Source organism: Hetaerina americana, unplaced genomic scaffold (assembly GCF_022747635.1).
Source record: "Hetaerina americana unplaced genomic scaffold, ioHetAmer1.1.p SCAF_52, whole genome shotgun sequence".
Lineage (NCBI taxonomy): Eukaryota > Metazoa > Arthropoda > Insecta > Odonata > Calopterygidae > Hetaerina > Hetaerina americana.
Genome location: NW_027287117.1, coordinates 1,857,712 through 1,870,177, shown reverse-complemented (window position 1 = coordinate 1,870,177; position 12,466 = coordinate 1,857,712). Strand labels below are relative to the sequence as shown.

At 40.8% G+C, this 12,466-nt stretch overlaps 3 non-coding genes across 3 annotated transcripts; 1 reads left to right on the top strand and 2 right to left on the bottom strand.

Moving 5' to 3' along the window:
- The first annotated feature begins 1,892 nt into the window (after nt 1-1,892).
- TRNAE-CUC (transfer RNA glutamic acid (anticodon CUC)) lies at nt 1,893-1,964 on the top strand. Its single transcript has one exon. It is a non-coding gene; the product is annotated as a tRNA-Glu (tRNA).
- A 5,129-nt stretch (nt 1,965-7,093) lies between these two features.
- TRNAG-GCC (transfer RNA glycine (anticodon GCC)) lies at nt 7,094-7,164 on the bottom strand. Its single transcript has one exon. It is a non-coding gene; the product is annotated as a tRNA-Gly (tRNA).
- Nucleotides 7,165-11,991: 4,827 nt separating this feature from the next.
- On the bottom strand, nt 11,992-12,063 carry TRNAW-CCA (transfer RNA tryptophan (anticodon CCA)). Its single transcript has one exon. It is a non-coding gene; the product is annotated as a tRNA-Trp (tRNA).
- Between the last annotated feature and the right edge of the window lie 403 nt (nt 12,064-12,466).

Sequence of the window (12,466 nt, the reverse complement as noted above, 5' to 3'; positions counted from 1 at the left end):
ACGGAAACCTAATATGGCAACATGCAACTGCTCATATACAAGTACGTACTTCAAGATCAGTCCCTCTCTCGCCCGAAGAGGCTACGGACTACGTATAACGGCCTTTTGAGGCGTTCTTCGTATTATGTATGCTACTTTGTAAAATAATGTATTTGAGCTTGGCAAATAAACACTGTTTGACTTTACTTGAGTCCAGGGGGTAGAGCGTTGGACTGCAGACCGGAGGGCCCGGGTTCGATTCCCGGGCAAGATTCTCATAGCACCTGTCTCCACCCAAGCTATATGATTTTTCGGGTACCAGATCTTCCTGGGAAACCATAACCGACACAGGAAAAGGAACTGGCCAACCTACCCTGATGTGTGAATTTCACACGCCGTTTGGCTTAGAACTGGGTGAACTCTACCATCACCTACCAAACCGACCTTCGGGTTGATTACTGTGTTTATGTTAACAGTTCTAATTATATTCTGCCCTGATAAATATGTTACCTAAAATGTCGTATCATCACTACCATCGCTAATCTTGAATCCTAGAATTATAGCTTTCTGTTCAGCTCTACCATCGGCTAACCTCTTCATGCCGCTGCATCTCTTCTCGTTGACTTTAGTCGTCACTCATTGCATCGATATCACGCGGGATGTCCTCCTTAGGTCTTTCTAAGCAATTTTTACTGTCCATCTGGTCATCGTGTCCCAAAATGTGTCCGAATAACTTATCCCTTCTTTCCTTACCTTTCTCTCATTAGTTTACCTAGTCTCCTCGAATTTTAATTATGTATATTGCAATATTTAGACGAGTTGGGCATATTACTACATATCCACATCTTTCAAAGCCGAACGAGTTAGGAGAATTAAGCGCGTGAACAATTTTTCGCGTATCTTTCACCTTTCATCCCTAGGCGGCGATCGTACGTTAATATTTGTAGAAATTGGCTGTTCTTCCCCAACTCCATTAATGTGGTGTCCCCTGCATATCCCCTTCTTGTGGCAGGGTCATTTGCGGCCTAATCTGGGTGAGAGAGGCCTAGTCGATCGATGTGTATTTTAAAAAAATTATGTATCGATTTTTTGCGAATCACACGACTGTAGTCTTAAACCGTAAATAACAAAACCACCAAAATGCGTGAACCCAATCCTATGAATGCGTAGTCATCATTTCTGCGCAAAATTGATATGTTTTAGGTTTTACCTTTGAATGACGACGTTTTGGCTGATAACAATATTAATTGCCTGGTTAAAAAAGGAGTACGTCCACGTCTTAACATATAAAGAAGAGTTATATGACTGCCTCAATGTACTTAAGTGTTCATGCGAGTCACTTGCCCGTTTTCAGTTTATAGATAAGAGTTTCATATTCAACGGGAAATGTCTCAAGATAACAGCTGCACCAAAAATAATCTTATGTACTGACCAACAGTTTAAGGTTTAGTTTCATCTTTGTAAACTAATTGATAAGGATCATACCATAAATCAAAGTTTTCCTTCTCGTTTATTAACACGAACGAAAAATGTGTCTCATTCATATTTTAAGTAAATTTATTTTGGATTAATCCGTCGTCATCATCATTTTACTGAAAAATTAATAAGTTAAATAGTGAAAATATTTTTCAAAATCACTAAAAATCCATTGAAAAATAATTAACGTTTCTTGAGGGAATTTCATGTCTACGCAATAGAACAATAGTTAACTGAAACCAATACAGGTAACAAAAATCCTCCAAGTTCCCAAGGAATATTATATAGGATCTGCAATCGAAATATACAATAATAGTAAAATCGGGGACAATTTTCCACGGTGTCCATTCCGGGACAATGTCATACAATTACTCAAAACGAATTTTGCAGTTACGTAAGGCTGAATATCTATATGTGATTTGCCTGGTAGTTTTTAATCCCGTATTGTCTAGTGGTTAGGATACCCGGCTCTCACCCGGGAGGCCCGGGTTCGATTCCCGGTACGGGAAATTTTTTTCTTCTTTTTTATTGAAAGTTTAAGACTATATTAATGATTTTATTTGTTATAATTTATCCGTAGTGAAGTTTTTAAGCTTTCCTCGTCCATTTTATGTGCGACGGGGAATTTTAAACGTGTAGGCTCACTCGCAATTGTGACAAGACAGGTTTTTAGGGGTGGTTGATATTTACAACGTGTAATGCGTTTCTATAAGTTAAAAGCGTGCTTCATCTTTTATGTTAGCGTGCCTGACAAGGATATTTACTTTTTTTAAGAGAATTTCTAACCTTACATTCTCCTGTCGTTATATCGTTGCTTCTTTGCCGGAGTAGTGTATTTATTCCCTGTATATTTGCATGAGTGTGTGCGCTGCTGTGGGTGTAATTTTCCGTGTTGTTTTTTTGCATGTGGTATTTTTCTTTTTTACGGTTGGTGACCTAACACCCCCCGCCACACGCCCTTGCGGCGGCTTGCGGGGTATTATGTAGATGTAGATGTAGATGTATATATATATATATTTATAATGTGATTTTTTATGCCTGCACCAAAACCCCTTCGCTGGTCAAAAATAGGGATGTTCACAAGTACAACACCAGGGGTAAGGTTAACCTTCATAATGGCCATTGCGGAGTAGCAGCACTGCAAAAAACCCCAGAAGTTTCAGAAAGACTGCTGTTTAATCGACTTCCTGAAGAGTTAAAACGAATTCTCCCCCAATAAAATAAATTCAAAAAAATGTTAAAAGACTTCTTTGTAAATAATGTTTTCTATAGCGTCCAAGAGTACATAGAAAGAGCCGATGTAGGGAATTCTGTTTTTTAAATCTTTAATACTCATATATTTCATGTACATTATTATTCCTATGAATTTGTATATATGTTAATGCACCTATGAAGTTGATTGAATCGTAACAAAGCCCATACAATTATGCATTGTTCTATGGTGAATAAATCTATCTATCCATTTCAAGGTATAAGTAAAAATGACTCGCAATTTTACATTGAGGGCGTGGTAGGACACGTCGTATAAAGATCGAAATTGAATGAAACGTTTAATAGGATTAAATACGAGTGTGCCATCCAAAAGCAGCGAATTGGATTCCTGAAATTTCGCATTTCTTTTTCAGGAGCTCTAATTTTAGCTCAGCTAAAATTGCTATGTTTTTATCTCAGTTAAAAATCCGTATGATTTCGGAGGGAATAACTTGATTATCACTCTTAATGCCTAGGAATCCTAGGTTTAATTGTGGAGAAGCTCAGGTAGAATGGAATGTTTCCAATAAAGATGACGCGGTAGATGGGATCTAAAGTACACCACAAACTAGAGATGAAATGATGGTATTTTAGATGTGTTCTCTTTAAGACAGGACGCCTCATTATGTTGATATACCTAAATTCAATTGATGGGCATACCCTTGAGCATAGTGAGATGTTTTCGTATGGGAGTATTAACGCGGAAATTCGAACAAGGTTGGCAGGAGGGGATTAGAGAAACACCTACATAGGAAATACCCCGTGATCCACCAACCAGGTGTGTGGCAGGGGGTGCAAGCACCAGGTTGGGAAGGTTGAGTGATGATGACGTACATGGGAGATGAAGGGAAAAGGAAAATATGTACACCGTTGTAATCCATGAAAACCGTCAGCATTGCCTTCTTTTTTGACTGAAAACGACGTGGTTTTTTTGGTCTCGGCTCATTTGGTGAACGCCATTCACTTGCCTGATGTCTGGATTGCGTGTCGTACTCATAAACCCACGTCTCGTCTCCAGTAATGATCCTTTTGATGAATGTGGGATCGGATTCAGCCTCGCAAATCATGTCTTTTGCGACGTCAACACGGTCTCTTTTTTGCATGAAATTGAGGTCTTTTGGCACCAACTTTGCTGCTACACGACGGAAACCCAAATCATTAACCACAATGTCTTGGGCGGATCCATAGGCAATGTTCAAGTCCTCCGCTATTTCTCTGATGGTTAATTTGCGGTTATTGACCAACATTTCTTTTACTTTATCAATTTTTTCACCGACTTTCGATGTCGATGGTCTGCCACTGCGTTCATCATCTTCGATTGACTCACGACCACTTCTGAACCGCTCGTGCCACTGGTAAACGACCGTTTTTTTTAGAGAATCGTTGCCGAAACACTTTTCCAACATTTCCAACGTCCGTGCGCCACTAAATCCGTTTTTTACGCAAAATTTAATACAAGTTCGTTGTTGCAAATTTAAATCCATTTCTGAAATTGTAAAAAATCGCCAACACAAACAGAGATAGATGTACTCTTGGCTACGTAACTTTTGCAAATGTCAAGTTATGACACTAAGATTTAAAGGGAATATCAAAAACAGATGTACCAATTTAACAAAAAAAACAGAACTCAAATCGGAACGATGGGAGCGCCACGCGGTGGTTATTCCGGGAACTTTTTGTTCAAGGTAGTATTCTCTTTCTATATCCCATCTAAGTTGCCTTTTATCTTGATATGGCGCGGAAGATATGACCACCGAAGCAGGAGGATAGACGCAGATTGGAGGCTTTTGAAATGTGGGCGCGGAGAAGGTGGAATGGACAGAAAGGAAAACAAATGAGGAAGTGCTGGGGAAGAGGGGACAGGTTGGGGGAAACCATGATATAAAATGGATATTAATCGGCAGTGGGCTGTTGGCGACTTGTAATAGAGAGGAGAACGTTTGGCAAACGAGGAAAGGGAAGGAACAGGATAGGCATGCTGGGTGGAATCAAATCATGGATCGCCGTACTACCTTGATCAAAAATTTCCCGGAATTTATTCAGAAAATTAAAAATACAAGTTTATTCATCTAAATCTATATTGTCCCCTTCAAAGTAATCCCCATCGACTGCAACACACTTATGCCAGCGCTTGATCCAATCCTCGAAACATTTTTTATATTCGGTTTTCGGTATGTCCATCAGTGCTTCCTGCGATTTTTCCATTACTTCCTCTCGGCTGCTAAAACGCGTTCCCCGTAATGGTTTTTTAAATCGATTGAACAGAAAGAAGTCACAGGGAGCCAAATCAGGTGAATTCGGTGGCTGTTGGATGGTATTTGTTGCATTTTTCGTCAAAAAATTACGAATAATGATAGCACTGTGCGACGGTGCGTTATCATGGTGCAAAATCCACGAGTTTTCTGCCCACATTTCTGGTCTCTTTCGGCGAATTGCTTCACGCAAACGTCTCATAACGCCCAAATAATACTCTTTGTTTACTGTCCGGCCTTCTGGCAAAAATTCATGATGCACTACACCGTTGTAATCCATGAAAACCGTCAGCATTGCCTTCTTTTTTGACTGAAAACGACGTGGTTTTTTTGGTCTCGGCTCATTTGGTGAACGCCATTCACTTGCCTGATGTCTGGATTGCGTGTCGTACTCATAAACCCACGTCTCGTCTCCAGTAATGATCCTTTTGATGAATGTGGGATCGGATTCAGCCTCGCAAATCATGTCTTTTGCGACGTCAACACGGTCTCTTTTTTGCATGAAATTGAGGTCTTTTGGCACCAACTTTGCTGCTACACGACGGAAACCCAAATCATTAACCACAATGTCTTGGGCGGATCCATAGGCAATGTTCAAGTCCTCCGCTATTTCTCTGATGGTTAATTTGCGGTTATTGACCAACATTTCTTTTACTTTATCAATTTTTTCACCGACTTTCGATGTCGATGGTCTGCCACTGCGTTCATCATCTTCGATTGACTCACGACCACTTCTGAACCGCTCGTGCCACTGGTAAACGACCGTTTTTTTTAGAGAATCGTTGCCGAAACACTTTTCCAACATTTCCAACGTCCGTGCGCCACTAAATCCGTTTTTTACGCAAAATTTAATACAAGTTCGTTGTTGCAAATTTAAATCCATTTCTGAAATTGTAAAAAATCGCCAACACACACAGAGATAGATGTACTCTTGGCTACGTAACTTTTGCAAATGTCAAGTTATGACACTAAGATTTAAAGGGAATATCAACAACAGATGTACCAATTTAACAAAAAAACAGAACTCAAATCGGAACGATGGGAGCGCAACACGGTGGTTATTCCGGGAACTTTTTGATCAAGGTAGTATTTCCATTTTTCCTGCGGCGTTCCTCGTCCGGCGTCTTCACTTCTGCCGTCCATACGGCTGGGCTAAGAGAGAATGTGATTATGGCCACGAAGACCTTGTATTCTCCGCTGCCGGCCGCGTCGTACTGTCCCGTGGGTCGAATCTGTTATTGGCCGGGACTCATTTTCAATACAGCGCCCATCGTACGTATTGGTCTTGTGAAAAATGATTTGAGCGGTTTCCCGTTGCTTTCCCGCATAGCGTAGCTATAGATCCACCAAAGCGCACCTTTTTGGTTAATCGCGGGGTATTTATATTGATGTCGAACGCTATTTTCATCGTGACGGCTTCATTGAAATGGCTGTCTTGCTGGGCTCGGACGCCTTTGCAGCCGTTTCCTGAGGAACAGGCGCTGGACAAACCACCTTTCGTCCGGCTCCTATCCTTAGACCTATCTTGCACTACCCAAACATGAGCGATTATTATTCGCCCACAGCTGTGCTGGCTGGACAGCCAGCACAGCTGTGGGGGTCATCAGAACGCACAAGCCCTTTCACCACGTCAAGGGTAAATTTCATGAGGGAATGATTTCATGAAATTGTACTTATAATATTTTTTTTGTCTGGCGATTATATTTTCGTGTGATTACGAATGATTAAGGTGGAACAGAATCTCTTTTATACCAACCGTACCTCCAATAAAGGGATGTATTTACGTAGAACACGAAGTTACAATGGCATTTTATTTGTATGTAAATAGTGATGATGACACGTGTATGGCTGGTTAGTTTGACGTCTAAAGGCATTAGGTTCAATCAATCCTAATGGTTGCTCTCAATCTGTATTTTATAATCTACAGGTTATTGAACATTTTTCAACACAGATAATCAATCATTGGAAGGAAATTCACGACTAGAGTGCAGCCAACATTGAATATAGCTCGGTCTCTTCAAAGGCAAGACTGGCAAAAACAGAAAAAACTTCCACTGCAACACTCTGACACTTCGTGGTGAGAAGATGAAAGCACAAAAAATTTTGTATGAAAAAATGAAAAGGGGAAAAAAAATTGCATCGGCCGGGAATCGAACCCGGGCCGCCCGCGTGGCAGGCGAGCATTCTACCACTGAACCACCGATGCTCCGAAGTAATTGCGGAAGAATACAAAGATTTGATTAAGATTTAATCCTTGCCCAAAACTACTATGAATTAAAGGGCTCGGTCTTATATAATATGATCACGGTTTTTAGCTGACAGCTTTAGCGCCATAAAAAATGCCTCTGGCTTCGTTCTCTCTCATCGGAGGAGCGGGAGAGGTTCTCAAGGCCGGGTAAAAGCTGCTTTCTAACCTTGTTTCCAGCAATGTGCATATCATTCCTGAATTATACTCTTTAATACCCCGTAAATATTCCCTTTCTATCCACACGAAACCCCGCGCAGGCGTGTTACGGCGCGCCATGACTTTCATATCATTCAAACCTATGCATATTTTGCATGAATTGGTGTGCTTTGAATCAATTATTCAATAAAAATTTTTAAACGGTGAATATTAGGATTCCTTGGTGGGTTCGTTGTGTTTGAGTAACGTGAAAGAATGATTTGCTGGAAGCAATCTACAAAAATAATTTGGGGAATTAATATTCCCCTCGGTGTCACTAGCAAGATTGACGTGTTCAGAACCCTTCTGAAAGTCGTGTCTGCTTTCTTCACGAATCGAGCGACTCCCGACTTCATTCCTGGAGCATGTAAGCCACGCTAATTCTCCTCTCGTTGCAATTCCAAGCAAATTGAACAATTTTCTCTGAAAATTTTCCCATACCTTAATAAGCGTTTGAATATCAAAATTTTGTCGTGTATTCCAGATGTGACCTAACTAAAGCTGAGTATAACTCATCTATTTTTTAACTTTCGACTACATTTTCCTAAAAACTTATGACACTAATTTTCTTTGAGGCATAAGTATTCGTCTGACGTGTGTGCCCAATGACATATTTGATGCAAAGATATAACTCAAGTACTTAATCTGTGTTGTGCTTCCAATTCGAACCCACCAGTTCTCCACGGATGGCTATGTCCTCTATCTTTTCTTCTAATTCTTTCTTGGTGTTTATTTACCATGGTGTGAGTCGAGCCTTCCTTACACTGCTCCGATATCTGGTCTCAATGTCAAGAATGTAGTTTGCAAGAGGTTCTCTGTTTCCCATGTGGAAGTGACGATCAATCCTAATTACTTTCTTGTTTTACATTTGACAATACTCATGATTGAGGGAAGCGTGTTCCTCTTTTTCAAAATAATATACATGTACGAGCATAATACCCTTTTCTCTCGGATGAAGTTTACACGCGTCACTTCTGTGTCTAGGAAAGTTAGATCTTCTGCCTTGTCCTAGGAGAGTTATTCCGTAACTCGCCCGACGCTTCCTACGTAAGTACGAGGTCTGTTCAAAAAGTATCACAACTCTTGTATTTTTTTCAAAAATTATTTATTTATTCTTGAATATCTATTTTGTCCCCTTCAAAGTAATCCCCATTTGATGTTATTATAAACTTGTGCCAACGTTCTTTCCTATCCTCGAAGTCCTTCATAAAATCATCTTTTGTGATCTTGTTCAGCTCCTCGTTCGATGCAGTCTTTATCTCGTCAATCTTGGCGTAGCGTCGTCCTTTCCTGGGCTTCATCTTGAGTTCGGGAACAAGAAAAAGTCACCGGGGGCCAGATCTGGAGAATACGGTGACTGCGGTATCACTAGTGTGTTGTTTTTGGCCTAAAACTCGCTCACAAGTAACGACGATCTGTGAGCGGGGGCGTTGTCATGGTGCAAAAGCCAATTTTTGTTCTTCCACGAATCCGGGCGTTTGTGGCGGATTGCTTCGCGCCAATTGCACATAACTTGCAGGTAATATTCCTTATTTACCGTTCTACCCTGTGGCAAGATTTCATGATGCACCACGCCCGTGCAATCGACGAAAACTGTGCAAAACTTTCACATTCGACCGAACTTGGCCACTCATGATAACTGCAATAAATTTTGATTTTTGGAACCTGTCCCGATACTTATTGTACGGACCCTGTATTCCCGTAGTGGTTAATAGTTTAGATCTCACAGCAAATACGTAACGATTTTCAGGTTCAAGTACATCTGTGAGCGCGCATTTTTTCATTACTTTTACCGCACTTCTCGTATCTATGACTCTTTTATGGTGCCTGCTTCGTATCTCTAGACGTTCCCAATTATCGAGTTTCCATATTTTTAAAACCTTCAAGATTTGAATGGTGTTGAGGAAGATACGATCGTCATCTCTGTGAATTGCTCTCTAGTTCTGAGCTTTGATTGCCGTCCAAACGCCACCATTATTCATTCTCGACCGCATAACTGGCTTGATTCATCTTATTGGTATCCTTACGGAATAATTGGCGGCAATTTATCTTTTCGCTTGACCGGAAAATGTTGGCCATCTCGTTACTTTTTGGGTTGTCTGTCAAGATACATGAAACAAATCATTGTAAGTGTTGCAAGCAAGTAGTGCTAGTGATTGTTGAACATTCTGGTCAATTAAGAGATCAAATGACGACCGCCGTGCAGTCATTCATGACAGAGTTGAATTTAATTAAAGTTCATTTAATCTATTTTAAGTGCGCTGGATTTTGGAGTCACTATCATTACTTATGGTAGAAAACGTTGAGACTTGGAGTCACGAAAGATATGATTAAAATTATGTACCACAGCAAAATATTGATTTTGAAGAGTAGTTTCTATATCTACTTAATACCCAACTTGCTGCCGCAAGGGCGTGTGGTGGGGGGTGTTCAAACACCACCCGTATTTAAGAAAGGAAAAAAAACCGCATGCAAAGTCACAAATTTATACCATCTACAAACAAAACAAGGCTTACATGCAAAAATATTTACACCCCTTACACATGCATACACTCAAACTACCAACTACTTAACATACACATGCACCTACAAATATACCTAATATCATCTACATCTACATAATAACCCGCAAGCCGCCGTGTGGCGGGGGGTGTTAGGTCACCAACCGTAAAAAGGAACAATACCACATGCAAAACAACAACGTGAAGAATTACAACCACAGCAGCGCACACACTCATGCAAAAATCCCTTCATCCAACACTCATGCAAACACATATACCGCAAAACAACTAAAAACTGCACCCCAGGATGAAGCACGAAAGACATCCTACAACACGCAAGCCAGGACACAAAAAGCAAGAATGTGAAACATCACTACCACATGAACATGCACCACGAAACACTCTACACCCCGCGGAAACTGTAAAAGACAGGGAATGCGACCCAACGTTGCAGGTAGCAGGAATTTCCCCCCGCGGAGAGGGAAGAGGGATTGAAAGGGAGACTTAAAAACAGATGAACAGAACACGAATGAGGTCATTCGGAAAGAATGGGTTATTACAACAAAGCACACAAGGTTAGTGAAAGAGCATGCATTTAAGTAGAACTACTTATTTTTTAGAAGCTGAGGTTGGGAAGTGGAATTTTTGCTATCTATAACCCTGCAGTTGCTATCCCGTATTGTCCGTGGGAAGAAGGAGTCCTTGAGTCGGCTAGTTCTGGTATCTATTTCCCGAATTTTATATGCATGATCCAAGCGACCAATGTATCTACATCTACATCTACATAATACCCCGCAAGCCGCCGCAAGGGCGTGTGGCGGGGGGTGTTAGGTCACCAACCGTAAAAAAGAAAAATACCACATGCAAAAAAACAACACGGAAAATTACACCCACAGCAGCGCACACACTCATGCAAAAATCCCTTCATCCAATACTCATGCAAACACATATACCGCAAAACAACTAAAAACTGCACCCCATGATGCAGCACGAAAGACATCCTACAACACGGAAGCCAGGACACAACAAGCAAGAAATTGAAACATCACTACCACATGAAAATGCACCACGAAACACTCTACCCCAAAGAGTCTCTAAATGGCAGGGAATGCGACCCAACGTTGCAGGTAGCAGGAATTTGCCCCCACGGAGAGGGAGATGTATGTAGGAGTACGAATAATTTGCGAGACCTCGGCGCTGAAACATGCGGATCTGAATTTATTTAATAATTTCAATCTTGCATTGAATCGTCTCTCTTCCAATGATTCCCACCCCAAATCCATGAGCATTTCGGTGACGCTTTGCGTTTTATCGTAGGAATTTTTTACAAAACGGTCTGCCCGGCGTTGAACCTTCTCAATTTCCCGAATGAGACCTTTTTCACTCGGATCCCACACGCTGCATGTGTATTCTAAATGAGGCCTTACAAGAGCGTGGTAACAACGTTCCTTGACCTTCGAGTCACTTTTGCCGACAATGCGTCTAATGAATCCCATTTTTTTATATGCTTGACCGCAGACTTCACGTATGTGAGTCCCCCAAGTTAAGTCTTTTGTGAATGTGACACCTAGGTATTTTACTGTATCAACTACTGCTAGGTCACCTCCAGCTAATTTGTAAGCAAATCCCGTTGATCTTTTAAAGAAATTTACCACCGAACATTTATTATAATTTAATGTCAATCCCCAGTTAGAACAGCATTTAGTAATGCAATCTAAATCCTGCGCTAGAATAAAACGATCCTCATCCCCTGATATCTCCGGATAGATCACCGGGTCATCCGCGAATATCCTTATCTTACTTTTCACTTCGCGGTTCAAGTCTTTAACAAAAATCAAGAAAAGCAACGGCCCGTTTTCACTTCCCCGAGGTACCCTCGGCGTGACTCGAACGCAGTCGGAACTAGCCTTGACGGAATATCCTTGCAATATCTCATTTTGTTCCGACTTAAAAATTAAATATTTCTGATGTGAATTCGGTTTCTTACTATTACGATTTCTGACTGTTGGGGGAAATAATGAGTATTTGTATCTATTTGTACTGGAATCTATTTCCCTTGTCTCAGTTTTGTGGTTCGATCTAAAAACTTTGACCCCGACGTGATTTGAACACGCAACCTTCTGATCTGGAGTCAGACGCGCTACCGTTGCGCCACGGAGTCTGTTGGAGATGCTGGCTATCGAAGAGGAAATCCTATTTGCCGTCGTCTTCTGATTGCTTATGTTGTGCTCAAGGTCGACAATTTTGTAAAAATAGTCGATAAATACCGCCTCGCCACCGAAAGAGGTTTTCTAATGTAACACCATGTAAGCCCTTAGTATTTGCTCAGATATCTTGAAATCCTATTTCTTAAACTTACCTGAAAATCCAGTCCCTATGTTTTGTTTACTGAAATATATATGTGTTTATGAATGCTAGGTAATGCAGTAGGCATTAATTCTGATAATTGCTGATAGCCGTTTTACAAAATAAAACTTATGCCATATCTCACGTTCACACATCATATTTCTATTAATTTACGTAATTTCGTATGAATTCCTTTATCTGAACCTACATAAATACCC